At 39.0% G+C, this 15,265-nt stretch overlaps 1 protein-coding gene across 4 annotated transcripts in view; it reads right to left on the bottom strand.

Annotated features, from left to right (window-relative positions):
- SUPT3H (SPT3 homolog, SAGA and STAGA complex component) overlaps positions 1–15,265 on the bottom strand; it is a 449,480-nt gene that overhangs the window by 50,874 nt on the left and 383,341 nt on the right. The gene's annotated exons all lie outside the window — the stretch shown is intronic.

Here is a 15,265-nt window from a genome sequence, read left to right as displayed (position 1 = left end):
TAAGTGCTATGAAAACAAATAAGGTAGGGGGAGGGGACAGACAGAGATGGGGTGGAAGTGTTGCCTCTTTGATAAGGTGACATTCAGAGGCCCGAATGAAGTAAGGGAGGGAAGCCGTGCAGACACCAAAGCGCAGATGGCCTATGAATCATAGCAGCAGTGTGTGGGGGGCATAAGAGAAATCATATTTGAAAGGGAAACCTTTGTATGGCAATGGTAACGCTGAAAATATCTTATCTTCCTTTCAGCATTTTCTTGTGTCTATCCTGCATGAAAGGCACCTGGTAGGCTCTGAGGATTTGAAGCAGTGATCCAATCATGGCTCTTCTTACTAGGATCCTGCTCTGGGTCAGGGGGAAAGGAGAGGGGGGAAGTCACTTAGATGTATATGCGTATGCCTGTGTGTGTATGCACATGTACTCGCGCAAATAAACTATGAGACACAACCTTTTCTAGAAGGTTGGTTACAGCCTGGCTCAGTCCCACGTGAGTGACAGAGTCATAGGTTCAAATTTAAAAAAACAAAAACAAACTGGTTGTTTTTCAGGAGTTTGTTCTAATGCTCATTGGCAAGGGCTGAGTGTGAGCTCTCTAGTAACATATTTGCAAATGAGAAAGAAACCACCTTCCAAATAATTTTTAATGAAAAAAATCTCTCAATACAATTCAAGCAGTTAACATATCTTTCCCCAGAGATGGTTAGATTTTTAGTGATACCTTTCCCTCACAAAGTCCTTTAAACCAACCAGTGCCACACAGCATGGCAACATCAACATGCCAAGAAGGAAAATGTGCCCTGATCTCATCTCCACTGTGAAGTCATCTGGGAGGAAGAGATGGTGTATATCTGGGGCACTTACTTACAGCTCTGACTCAGACAGACCAGCCTACAAATACCACTTTTACGAGGAACTCAAAGTACATCATACATTACGCATGACCTGCCATTTCTTTAATTTTGAGGTCTCATAGAGAGCTCACTGATCCACAGCAACTAATACAAACTCTTTCAATAGGAGACACTGGGGGTTTTAGTAACTGTTGAGAATGCTAGGGCATGGATAGTTGAAGTCCTATCTAAAGTACCTTGGGCTTACAAATAAATGTGAAAGTTCTGCTTCCTATAGAAAAATGGGTAACTGGTATCAGTTTAGTAAGAAATCTGTGAGAACACGAGATCATGAGGCTGCTCAGTGCTGCCCAATTGGGATTATTTCAATATAAGGAAATGACTAGAAAGAGACAGATATTACCAGCCATAAATCATTCAAAGGCTTCCCATGCTTTCATATACCTATTTAAAACTCATATATATATATATATATATTAGAAAAGTATATAAGAAGATATACAAAGATAAGAAAAATTTTTTAAATGATAGTGATATAATAAGAGCAGTTTGATGGTCAGTGCTTTCACACAAGGAGATATGATTACTGTGTGGTAACAGACAGGCTTGCTTATCCAGTTTCCTGTAAGATACGAGGGGACCATGTATCATATTACCGTATATCAGCAAAGGTTATGGTAGTGGCTGTGAATAAATGCTCACATCAGAATGAATCATTTCAAATGTTCAATGATGTCACTTGCTTTTGGTGGGAACAAAGAGACATTGCTCGATGAAAAAGACTCAAGTCCACTGACTTCTGAAAAGAAACAAATTGCTACGTGGAAGGATACTGTTACCTGGGCACACTGTGGCCACCTAGATAACAAGATGGATTAGATAAGAAAGTATCCAATACTGACAGACATTTTAGAAATATTAACAACTAAAAGTCTAGTTTCAGGACAGATACACTTTGGCATGATAACAAAAGTCTCCTTGGTGGTAGAATTACAAGCTGTTTTGTACTAGCACCCTAATGACATACATAAAAAAGACTTAGAAATTCCAAATGAGGCATACACATATACACAGAAAAAGACAGACTAAAAACAACAGTGTTTCTTAATCTGATAGAGAACATCTATGAAAAATCCACAGCTAACATCAATTTTAATTGTGAAAATTTGAACACATTCCTCATAAGATCAGAAATAAAGCAAGATATCTACTCTCATCATTCCTATTCACTATCAATACCAGTGAAATAAGTCAATAAAACAGAAATAAACAAATTAGAAATACTGCAATAAAACTGCCTCTATTTACAGACAATACAATTGTCTACACAGAAAACAACAAAGAACCTAAAAAATAGATAGTAGAACTAATGAGTTTAGCAAGGTTTCAGAATGAGGTCAATGTAAAAATCAATTTTATTTACGTATTCTAGCTATGAACAAGTAGAAAATGAAATTAAGAAATTACAACAGCATGAAAAAACATGATATACTTAGGGAAAATTTTAACAAAATACATCTAAGACCTGTACAATGAAAATTACCAAATGTTAATGAGAAAAATTTAAAAAGATCTAAATAAATGAAGAGCTATACCATGTTCGTGGATCACAAAGCAGTATTGCTAAGATATTCTTCTCCACAAACTTATCTATAGATTCAGTGCAATTCCTTTCTAAATCCCACCAGGCTTTTCTGTGGAAAGTGACAAGCTGATTCTAAATGAAAAGGCAAAGGACTTTAAACAGTCAAAAAACCCTGAAAAAGAATGAAGTTGGAGGACATACACTACCTGATCTCAAAACTTAGTAGAAAGCTAAAGTAATCAAGTCAGTGTGGTAACAGCATACACATAAAGATGTAGATGGAACAGATGCGAGAGTGTCAGAGTCACATGTATATGGTGCACTTATTTTCAACAAAGGTGCCAAGATAATTCAGCGGAGGAAAGAATAATCTTTTCAAAAGATAAAACTCAAACAATTGAACATCCATATGCAGCCCCCCCCCCCACAAACCCTTGATCCTTACCTCACACCCTATACAAATAGTCATTCCTTGGTATCTGTTGGGGATTGTACCAGGAGCCCCTGAGTATACCAAAATCCAGACACTCAAGTTCCATAGTTGACCCTTTGTATCCACGGGTTCCACATCAGTGGATTCAACCAACCTCAGATGGAAATTTTGATCTTTGGTGTGTTGAGTCCTCAGATGTGAAACTGGAAAATATAGAGGGCCACTGTATATTTATTGAAAAAACTGCATATAAATGGACCCACACAGTTCAAAACCCTATTGTTTAAAGGTCAACTGTATTAACTAGAAATGAATCACAGACCCAAACATTAGAAACTATAAAACGTCTAGAAGAACAAAGGGGAAAATCTTTGTGACCTTACGATAAGCAAAGATTTCTTAGCTAATACTTATACACAAAGAGAAAAACTAACAACTTGGACTTCTTCAAAACTTACAGATTCAAGAGAAATGAAAACATGCCCACATAAAGACTTATGTGTGAATGTTTACATATTTTAATGTAAACTTTATTCATAATTGCCCTAAATTGGAAATAACTCAAAATGTCTATGAATACATAGGTAAAGAATGGATGGGTTTTGAATGCATTATGCTAAATGAAAGAAGTCAGACTCAAATGGGTACAAATGTATGATTCCATATTTATACGACGTTCTAAAGGCAAAACTATAGGGTCAGAAAACAGATCAGTAGTTGACAAGGCTAGGGATGGGAGGGGAGAAGACTGATTTTAAAGGGGCATGAAGATTTTTTTTTTTCCCCAGCAGTGGAAATTCTTTGTATCTTAATTGTGATGGTGGTTATATGACCATGTACAGTTGTCAAAGCACATCAAACTATATACTTTTAAAGAGTGAATTTTATTGTATGTAAATTATACTTCAGTAAAACAACAACAACAAAAAACAAATAAATATGCTTTTCTGGGGATGGTCAGGATATCTACATCACAGGCACGAAGAATATTCGGACTTGAACAGTGTTAGGAAATGAAAGACGACACTTAGTAAGTTTCCAAGGCAGCATTGTATGTTTTCATTAGAAAGGTCTAGTTGAATAGAAAAAATACGTGGCTACAATTACTTTGTTAAAACCAAAGTTAAATGTGTATATATTTATAAAATCAATTCAATTTGGCAAACATTAATTGAATGCCTACTACGTATCAGGCACTAGCTGAGGCACCATGTGGGAGGAAAACAGATGAGGCATAAAAAGCATCTCCAGGGACTCACATGTGGCAGATCTAAGCCATCCATTCACACCCTATCAGTGGAAATTATCAGCAATCAGTAAAATGCCCTGAAATGGTACTGCTTGGTGGAGTGCCTGAAATCTAATTCTGGAGAACTGTCCTTTGATAGAAAGTGTATGAAGCAGCAGGCTTTGAAAAATTGTTTTGGACCATCTCTGACCCTTGGTGCTTTTCACCAACTGGCTCTCCGACTTTGCTCCTTTCTGCACTATAATTTTTGACTTGACAATCATGAGCTTTTCCTCAACTTAATGCAAAAGGCTAGTTAAAAATACAAGCAGTTGGGTTCTCTGATCTCTTCAAGAGCTAGACTTCCAAATATCCCAACAAGCGAACCACAGATGACAGTGACAAGAGGCTGGCTCCGGAGTAGTATAGACACCAAAAGCCTTGGGGAGGAACTTCAGTGCCCAACAATAAACCACGTGGAGCAGACAGCAAAAGAAACAAAGAGAGCTTTTAGAATTCGGGAAAACTGGGGAAAGGAGGTAAGATGGAGACAGGCGTGTATATACTGCAGGGAAACTGAGAAGGGTCTTTGCAGAGAACATGGGAAGCCTGGCCCTTCCGAATATTTTTGTCTTTTCCCAAATGAAAATATTTTTTTAAAGGAATGCAGTTTTAAGCATTACAATTTCTTTGACTTTATTGGCTTTTTCTGTGTTTAAAAACAGAACTTGAAAACACATAAATGTAACTTTTTCCCGGTAACTGACGTTAAGGATCAGATTGAACCCTTGGGCATAAATCAGGACAATGCTCTGGGAACTGGCCTGTGAGCACCACAATGAAAGGCTAATACTTTGTTTCTTGCATTTTATTTTGGGACTGTGCTAACTACTATATACTTTTCCAAATGCTGATACAGTTACTTTGCTAAGCATAAAATGCCGCTGTCTTTCTTGCGGAAAGACTCTTTTTTGGCATTTCTGTAAATGACCTGAGACTACAAGTCTGGTCACAAGCAAAGTGTCTGTGCATTAAAGGGAACCGGCCATGATTAGTTATAACAACTCAGATTAGCCGTTACATAAATATTTACTAGAGGAAACAAGAATTGTGAAAATAACACTTAATGCTCATGTTTACGTATACCTATTGCCACTTGACTTACTCTATAGCTATCATATTACTGGCTGGAAACTCATTTTTCAAATGGAAACTTGAACAATTCTGAGAAGATTTTTTATAACTCCCTCTGTCTTTTCTTCTCCTGCCCTTATTTCCACCAGGGGAGATGCCAGCTAAGCTCCTGTAAGACTACTGTTGGAGGCCTATGGGTCCCAGCAATTTTCTCTACAGTCATAAGACACATATATTCTTCTACTGCTGACAGTTACCTCTTTGTGTCCATAAATTTCATCTTTATAACTAGACTTTTAGAGATTTTTTTTTTTTTAACTCTCTCTAGCACAGTGATTTTTCTCACTACCAGCTGACTCTACATTAGAACCACCTTGGAATCTTATAAAAATCCTAAGGCCCAGACAGCACCCCAGATCATGGATTTCTGGAAGTGGGGCGGGGGCATCAATTCCAACATTCAATCAGGGTGGAGAACCACTGACATAGGGGAAAAACAATTAAATCCTCTTTTGTCTTTCAGGCTCATTCTGAGTTTTAATTCCCTGCTGCCTGAATTCCTTGTGATTAAACACAAATAATATTACAGTTATATTCCGTGTACACTGTTGTGTGAATATCTGCAATTGGCCTCTACTCATCAGGGTTTTCCTGTCGGTTGGCTTATAAGTGAACTTTTTCCATTAGATGTTAAAGAAGTCCAAACTGCTTGCTTTTGAGACATTTTCCTTGATTTATCTTCATCGTTTAGTTTTAGCTGGCACCAACGTTTTATGTCCATGTTTGCACAATGGTTTATGGTTGACAAGGTCCTTCTATAAGAATTAGCTCATGTGCACCTCACCATAATTCTGGAAAGCAGGCGGGATTATTATGCCCATTTTACATCAGAAAACTGGCTCAGGGAAATTAAATGACTTGTCTAAATCTCAGAGTTCAGGAAGGACTAGGGCACGGACACAGGCAGGACTAGAAGCCAGGACATCTAACTCCCAACCCAGCACAAGTTCCGTGATTTCATTCCACCCGACCTTCCTTTGAAGAAGAATAGAGGTGAGTGAGAGATGACTTTCTTGTTATCTTGTGACTCATTTCATTTCAAATGGATATTAGAGGATAGGTTATAGCTGAAGCACTGGGTGCCGTATATGGAATCAGTTTAATGTAATTTAATGAGGTTCCTGGAATATAGTATGAGGTCAACAAATATTTGTTGACTGAATAAATGTGCAAAATCCTACTTCCTTCTGGCAATGGATATGACCTTTCTATAGAGAACAGCTGTAGAGATAAGCACTCCAAATGAATCCCAATTTTCATCTTGGTTTGATCTGCCTATAACCCTAATGATCTGGAGAAAGGGTCAGAAAAAGTAATTCAGCACTGAGGCTGAATTAATCTTGCAGGAAGACAGAGGCAGACTAATGGACAATAAGACACACAGACACTGTTCTCTATAGGAAGTAACTAAATGTGTGCAGGAGAAAATATTAACTGACAACAGCTTATAAAAAGCTACATATTAAATGAAAATCACTGTGCAGGAAGAATAAAGGATAGCTATTCTGGCCGGTCAACCAGATCTATGACCTGAAGTACAACTATAGAGGCTGCGTATTCATACATTCATAAAAGCTAATTCATAGTGTTGGTGATGTATTTAGCTGGGGAGAAGACAGTTATTATGTATTTGTAATAAAGCTCCCAACACACCTGGCCAGAGGACCACAACTGGCTGACATCTAGAGCCGTGCACAGATGCCACTTCCTCTTCAGGCATTTCAGTCTGAGAAGTTGCAAAGTGGATATGAGGCCAAGAATTGGCCAGAGATGATCTGAGCATCAAAATGCTAGTTTGTGATAGGACAACTTCTAAGAAAATGAATCAACTGTTTTTAAAAATTACTAAAATAAGATGTATGAATGTTCAGATTAGATTTTAACAGAACAAAAAAAAGATTTAAAGAGGCCTAAGGGTCGATCTCATTCTTGAAAAATAAAAACTTACATAAAATAAACAGAAAGTTGTTTGACTCAGTCTCCCCACTTCTCCCTGCTCATTTTTTTGCTTCTTTTCAGTTTCTTTAGTCTCTCAGAGAGTTCCTGGTGGGGCTTTGGTGGGACACACACTTCTTGACATATATTAGGCAGGTCAAATCCAGATGTATGTTTTTTGAATTAAGATGGCTTATTTAAAGCAATAAGAAGCTGCCACAGAGTAGCCAAAATGATAGATATTAGGGGTGGAAATGACCTATTAGATCATCAGATCTGTCCCCCCAGGGTCAGTGCTGGAGAAGCAATCGAAAGAAAATGACCCACTCACTCCAACTGTTCTCTGTGGTTAGCAAGACAAAAACATTCTCAAATAGAAATGAGTCTTGGAAATTTACGACTGAAATACTGAACTCTCTTTTTTCAATTATCTTGTTCTTTGTCAGAGTCTGGGGAAGCTGGGCTTATTTTGTTATTGATTTAATATACTATCCATCTATCTATCTAAATGCATCTGTATTGGTGTGTATATACAACACACGTACAGGTGCTGTGGAATCACCACTTATCATGGTTTTCAGTTACCTCTTGAATAATCACATGTTCATAATAAGCTACTGATTCATCTAGCGTTACAGATTCAGATTACGTTCAAGATTTGCTAGCGAAGGGATCACACCCATAGAATAAGTCTTCCCCTTTTTGGGAGATCAAGATTTAATGAGGAGTCTGTGACCACTGGCAGGTGATATAAAATGAACCCCGAATGTTGTTTATGGGATGGAATTCTAGATATGAGCATCAAGACGTGAAGACTTGTCCACGTGCAGAGACCATAGGAAGGGAATAGCTGTTAGCTTTCCTCATTGGAATGGTTCCAATCATTCTGAATGACATCTTTCCATGAGGCTTTTTATCAATAGATATATTTTTTGAAGAATTTACATATAAAATTTACCTAAATACAAGAGTAGGATAAAGCCACACTAACATCTAAGGAATAAAGAGAGTTTCCCAAACTGGCTGGGATGAGTGGAACGAGGGGATACAAGAGATTCTCTTTCATTGGTAAACAGGAAATCTTGGAGGGACACAGATGTGACTCAGGGCAATGAGCAGGCCTGTGTTAGTATCCGCAGCAGTTACGGCTGGTAGTACAGATAGACTTATAAGGCAATTATGAGGAAATGAATCGGACCTCAAATTCCTCCACCAAAGCACTCATTTTCTAAAACCTGTGCTGGTTATAATGGAATTAGCAATGAGAAGAGTGTGACTTCTTTATCAAAGAGCCATCATTCAGTGGCCCTACATCTCCTTGAAGAAACTTGTCAAAATATTCTCCAAACAGCCTTTTAAATTTCCATACTAAGGTAGACATATTGTCGCCTTCTAGTTCCTTAAAATAAAAATGTGATAGAAATAATTTTTTAAAAGATTCCATATGGTCTACTATGACCTTACAGTAAAAATACATAAAAGTCTTAAGTTTTGGAACACCAGAGCCCCTTCTTTAATTGATTTAGTTGATGAAATCTTGGTGTCTGGAGTTACTTCTATAAAAAGCTGGGCATCAAGCCCTTGGTGAAGAATATAAACTCCTACTGAACACTTTCTATGGGAAGTTTTAAGATTGACTCATACCATTTTGACTTGTCAGGTCTTTTCCGGGAACTTAACCTGCCAAAGGGATGAAGATTGACTCCTTGTTTAAAGAAGAGGGGCCCACAGGCATTTCCTATAAATTTGGATGCCAAAGGAAATGGAAAATCCATCATCCTCTGACATCTGAAGACCAATTCATGGTAATGATACCATATCTCCTATTTTCCAGCCTAGGGAAACTCGAAAGACCTTTGCTTCTAATTTTTATTGTATTCTAGTGAGGAAGGAAGAGGCTCAGAACCAACTATTTAGAAGTCGTTAAGCCAGAATAGGAAAATGGGCACCTGAGGAAAAGTAATTATTGATGACACTAGACAAACGCCCCACTACAGTCACTTTTTCCATTTTGCTTTCTTTCACCTTTCAACTAATTCCACTCTTCTATTTTTCCCCTAGTTATGCACTGTGCTTGGCTGTGACATGCTTAGACTTTGGTCAGCTTCATTAACTATCCTGAAAGCTACACCATGGAGCTGTGAGGCTATAATACGGCACCCACCTTAAAACAGCTTTAGAGGTCGAGTTTTAGCAAGGCTTCCATGTTGCATTTTTACTTAAACTTCTGATTGTAAGGCTATTGAATCTTTTGAAAAACTGAGTGGAGAAGGAACCCTCTCTTCTCTTATGCCTCTTCCTCTCACTATGCCCCCTTCCAACCACTCCACAATAAACAGTACTCATGAACATCAGAACAGAATGAAAACATTTTAAAAGTTATGCTATGTTTACCTATTCTTCTAATTTGGAGATTATTTTCACAGAAGAACGGTTATGATAAATTCTCTATATTTTTTACCTTTTAGTGTTTTATTAGTGACTATCAGCACACATAGAGTCCTGTTCCCCCACAAAACTCGTAGTTAATTTGCGTAAAGTGAATGCTGCATCTTAAGTATTTTTCTTTGTGAGCTGACCTTAGGAGAGGCAGAGGGAAGGGGTGCTGGAGCATCATCTCACTGCCCAACAATGGAGTTTCACCCTTTGTCTTAGGGAGCTTCCATTCCACTACCCAGTTCAAAACTGTTCTAAACAGAAAGGTTTAAAGTGATATCTTAAACATTTCTAAACAATGTCCTAGTGGCTGTCGAAGTATTTCACCTAGTGGCTGCCTTGCTCTTCTGGAGATAAAAGAGAAATAAGCTTTTGTTTCTTTATGATAATTATAAAGGCTAACATACTGTGTCTCCTTTGTGCCAGTACTTTCGTCATATTAACACACGTAATTCTGACAACAACTCTAGGAGGTGGGTGCTGTTAGGAAGGCTATATAACGTGCCCAAGGTCCCATAGCCACTAAGTGGTGGAGCCATGATGTGAACCTAGGCAGTTGCTCCAGAGCCCATGTTCTCAAGCTGTATTTCATACTGGCCTTGAATCACTGACACCCTCAGGAAGCTCTAAAATCATCTCAGGAACACGCACTCACTGAATGCATGCATGTAATAAACGCATGCCGAGCGTTGAATCTATCCCTAACCTTGGGCTGCGCACTAGAGATAGAAGAATGACTGAACGAGGCACAGACATCACTGGCATGGCATGTGGTCATTTCAACAAGTGAATAGTTACACAATGCCTGGGGCTGGGAAATGCACGTAGGGCAAATTACAAAAGTAAAGACAGAGGTGGCCCCAAGTAGGGGAATAAAAGTGAATGCAGAAATGGCAGTAACAGGCAAAAAAAGAACTGGCTGAAATCAACTTTCCCAGAGCAAAATACACTGTACCAACATCTCTCTGTGGACTCTTACAATAACCTCTGAACTCGTCTCCCTGCTTTTCTTCTGGCCTATGGGACACTGTCTTCACAGCAGTCAGTGACCCTGTATCATCTACTTTGAAAAGAAGCAATCAGTCAGTCAGGAAAAACGAATACCGAACAGTAGATACTGTGAGTCATTTGGTCCTTGGTTGAACCTGGCTCCTACGTAGTGGGACTGCGTAGTGGGGTCGATATCACTGAATAGCTTCCCTCTGCAGAGGTTCCTCCCCTGTCCCCATGTGCTACCTCCCCCCAGCTAGAGTCCCCCTTTCTTCTCTTTATGCCTCTGTAGACCTGGCTCCAACCTGCTTTTGCCAGCCTCTCTCTGCGCCCTGTTCCTGTCTCTGCTCATGACCAAAAACACACTAAAGCAAAAGTGCAAGCATTTAAAATATATCTAAAGGGTGATTTAAAAATATTATTCATAGAAAAGATAAAAAGAAACTCATTTACCATTTAGATAATTCTTTTATCTTCTAAAGATTTTCGAACAGAATCTGGGAACAGGATAGCTGTCTTCAAATACCTGAAGATCTAGCTTATGAAACAGGATTAGCTGTATCCCTTAAGTTTCAAGAAACCCCCCAGAGATAGAAACAGTATTTCCTTATCTGAAAGATAAAAATGTAAAGGAGGAAGCACAAAATGTATTCCTGATGAGGTACATGTTAGAATGAAAACAACCATAGAGTTCGTTCTTTTCCACTCAGTTCTGCGACTTGCAGTTCTTGGGTTATCACAGAACAGTCAGGCCTGAAGGATGAACTCATGTTTTCTGATTTCAAAGCTTAGGCTCTTTCCATCACACGGAATTGCATCTAAACACGTTGCGCTTTCTTGAGAGGGTCATAGGACACTGCACGCTGAACTCTGCCCGCCACCACCTGGATCTCTCTACCGTGGAGGAGGGGGCTGCTGATGGGCTTGAGCCCCATCTCTTGGGTTGGCCAGTTTTGACTGGCGGATGCTTCTACTGAGACAGCAGTTTTTCATCTCCCGGGCTTGATGGCCCACACTGTAACAGATAAGGGGTAGCAGACATCCTGTCTCTAGGGCGCTCAGAAACAAATGCAAACTAATGCAAAACAGAATCAGAAGGCACGGTTTTTCTTATTTTGCTCTCCTAATGAAACTGTCATTTTTAGTCACAGAATGGCTTCTTCACATCTTGCCATTCCTCCTACTGTGCAGCCACAGGTATTGACCTGAAATGTGCTGTATTTGACCCCTGGACAATTCCACTTTCTCAAATACTGCAGGGAATCAAAAATTAATATACAGCAATGGTCACTGTGACAGAGGTGGTGTGTGCACGGTCTTGTGAGCATGTGTATATAAGGCAGATAGATGTCAAATATATTCATACATTATACACACCCCTTATATAAGTGTTCGCATTTTTTTTTCTATTTAGGTTGAGGAACAGCCTTTAGGTTTCCCCCTCCTTCCTATGATCAGGGACATTTCTGACTGTCTAAAAGGCAGTCCGACATTTATATGACCGTTACACTTATTTAATAACAAGACTGAAGAGCTTCCTACTGTCTGCCACTAGGCCTACTCAAGCTGATTGCCTTTTAATAGTTTCGATGGAAGTTGTGCAAGGAAATAATATTCTACAATCGTGGGTCCCCAGGGAAGAATATGGTCAGTCCCATAAGACAGCGAGACTCCGCTGAATCTGCTACTGTAGGAGTAAAACAGGAAGTTCAGTCCTCTTTTATTGTACCTTTTTCATTTTTGAAAAGCTGCCCAAATAGTTCCAAGTAGAGTTGAAGCAAAGTTATTAATGTCAAGAAGCCAAGATCTTTCTCCATGGTTTGCTGAATGAGGAAGGAAGAAAACGGTTTGTACTCAGCTGTCCTTTGCTTCTTCAGCTTGAGCCAAAGAAGCAGGAAGGAGAAGGAATGAATAAGCGAAAAGAGACGGTGTTTATCTTTTAACAAAATCATGATGTTCTGCACTCAGCTCCGGCAGTCAGATGTGGCCATGGCATCTTTAAGACAGAGAGTCTCTCCTCGGAGAGACGACACCCTAATTATAGTGCTGCTGCCAGAGGGAACTCACACATGCAAACCATTATGTAAAATATAATTTCTTTTTCTTTAAGAACACTCAAGATCATTAGACATGGTTTCTTCAATGCTAGAAAATCAGGCCAAAAATGAAAACAAACAGTTTCAAGTATTTGCAACATAATTCCCGCATGCATTTATGGAAACAGAGTAAAAGTGCCCTAAAATGTGGTTTGACATTTCATGCTGCACTGTTTTTCTATTTTTCCAATTCTCTAACATTTGTCCTCTTATCCTATATCACTTGAGTTTCACTATATTTCAAATATTCACGTAGCAATAGCCACAGTTATTACCAAATAGCTGCACTTGGAGGGAGCTAGCAAACAACAGGAAGCAGCCCAGAAGCTTGTTGTAAATTAAACAAACTCCTTGTAAATTAAACACGGTAACATATGAACACAAACGCAGGGCACGACAACATGATATAACTTTTAAAAACAGCAATTAAACGTACAGCATTGCTTTCCCTAATGATGTGCTATGCTAATTTAAGGCTAAGGTGATGATTCTGTTAATTTAACAGTTTAACATGGAGCTCATGAATGAGAATAAAATCTGTAATAAAGAAATCTTGGGGACTGTAGCATTTATGAGTATAGAGTCAGGAACGTTATTATACGGGGGAAAGATATACATTTCAATTCAATCAATTTTCTATATCATAAACTAACCTAAAACATTTAGGCTGAACGGTAAGCAGTCTTTTTAGATTGAAAGAAATACATCCCTCTCTTAAATATTCAGGTGCTCAATGGAATACGGATGGGTAAATTACCTTTTTCATTTTTATTGTCTATGTTTTGCTTCTTCCACACTAATTACCTTTTTAATCTTTCTAAAATAGATATTCTGAAAATAGAATAGAAAAGTAAGACATCACTTATAATATCAGTATCAAACATAAAGTACCATAATGCACATTCAAGTTCTACCTCAGTAAGAGGACGAAAGGAGAAAGAAAAACATATCCTCTGAACGCAGATGGGTTTGGTGAAGGAAAGGGATGGTCTGTTTGGGGGAACAGTCTCACTGGAAGGGACCTGACTACAGCAATCTTTTGCATTCACTGGTTTACTCTGTTCAAGAGAAGAAAAAATCCAGATCAGTCAGGCTGATGTCCATGTTTTTAAAGGCCATGTTTAGCTCAATGTTAACTGGCTTTGTTTTTAAAAAAATGTGCCTGTTGATTATTCAGATAAATGGGTCATCCAGCTTCTACAATCTTACTACTATTGCTATTATTATGTGGCATTCTGAACAGATTTTCTTTCAAAGTCCTTTTTTTATTCCAGAGGTCAGTTTTTCTTAGTCTATTTTTCCTACCTAGGACCTTTGCTATACAAAAACACCTTTATACACGTAGCCACTTCCGTACAGCACAAAAACATTATAGTTAGAATCCCTTGGTAAGAGCTCTCAAGCTATCCGAATTGGCAACTGGCAATAAGCTCTTGATCAGATGGGTAGAAATCATATACGTTTCTGTTGCGGTGGCAACAGACGAAACCTGCTGATGGATGGGGTAACGAGAGCGAAGCAGGAGGGAATTAGTGACCTCACCTTTCGTTCCCTGCTCGGGGCCACATTTAACGACTTGCGGGTCTCCGAACACGTGATGCTTCCTCTTCCTCAGGCCTCTATACTTTTTACTCATGCTGATGAGACTGACCTTTCTGGTTTTCCTTGACTAACTTCCGCTAGTCCTTTGGGTTTCAGAATCTTCCCTGACCGTTATGACAGAGATAGGATTCACCTACGTGTGTCCCCAGCACATGCTGACCCTACAGTAGGCATTTACCACACTCCATTATAATTGCCACAGACATGCTTGTAAGCTCCTTAGGGTAGGGAATACAGCCTCTTCAGAAATTTGGTCCCAGCACCAGACACTCAGCCTCCCATGCAGTCAAATACCAATAAATATCTGTTGAACAGATATTTCTCTCAGTAAGAGGCTGAGAATGACGACAATGCTTTATAAAGGCTAAATTTATTGAGCGCTTATCGTGTGCCAGGCACTGTTCTCCTAAGCCCTTTCCATTTAATGTTCACAGTGATCTTCCAAGGCAGGCATCATGACCATCCCCATTTTATAGATGAAGAAACAGAGAACTTTCTGCATCCTTCTGAGTTGCTTTGTTTTGGAAATCCTTGTCAATTGAGGTGAATTTAGCTAATAGGCTGGGAACAAAGTTGAAATGAAACAGATCAAAATAATTATTAGGTTGAACCACATGAAACTGTTGACTTTCAATTGGGTTTGACTTACAAATATGGCAATTTCATATGCTCTGACCTCACGTATGGAGTTCAGCTATAGCTTAGTCTTCATCCATGGGCGCCACCCCATTCACCCACAGCTGGGGAAACACCACAGTCCTACATACTGTCATGCTGGAGACTGACAGGTACATGATAGGGACCACAGAAAGCATTTATGCATAGGATTCTTTTAAACTGTGTCAACAGAGCCTTGTTTCTGCGGTTGTCTGAGACTTAGTGATCTCTTTGCCATAAATAACTCTCTGTGAACAAT

This window comes from Pseudorca crassidens, chromosome 10, assembly GCF_039906515.1.
Source record: "Pseudorca crassidens isolate mPseCra1 chromosome 10, mPseCra1.hap1, whole genome shotgun sequence".
Classification (NCBI taxonomy): Eukaryota; Metazoa; Chordata; class Mammalia; order Artiodactyla; family Delphinidae; genus Pseudorca; species Pseudorca crassidens.
This window is presented reverse-complemented; position numbering and strand designations above follow the sequence as displayed.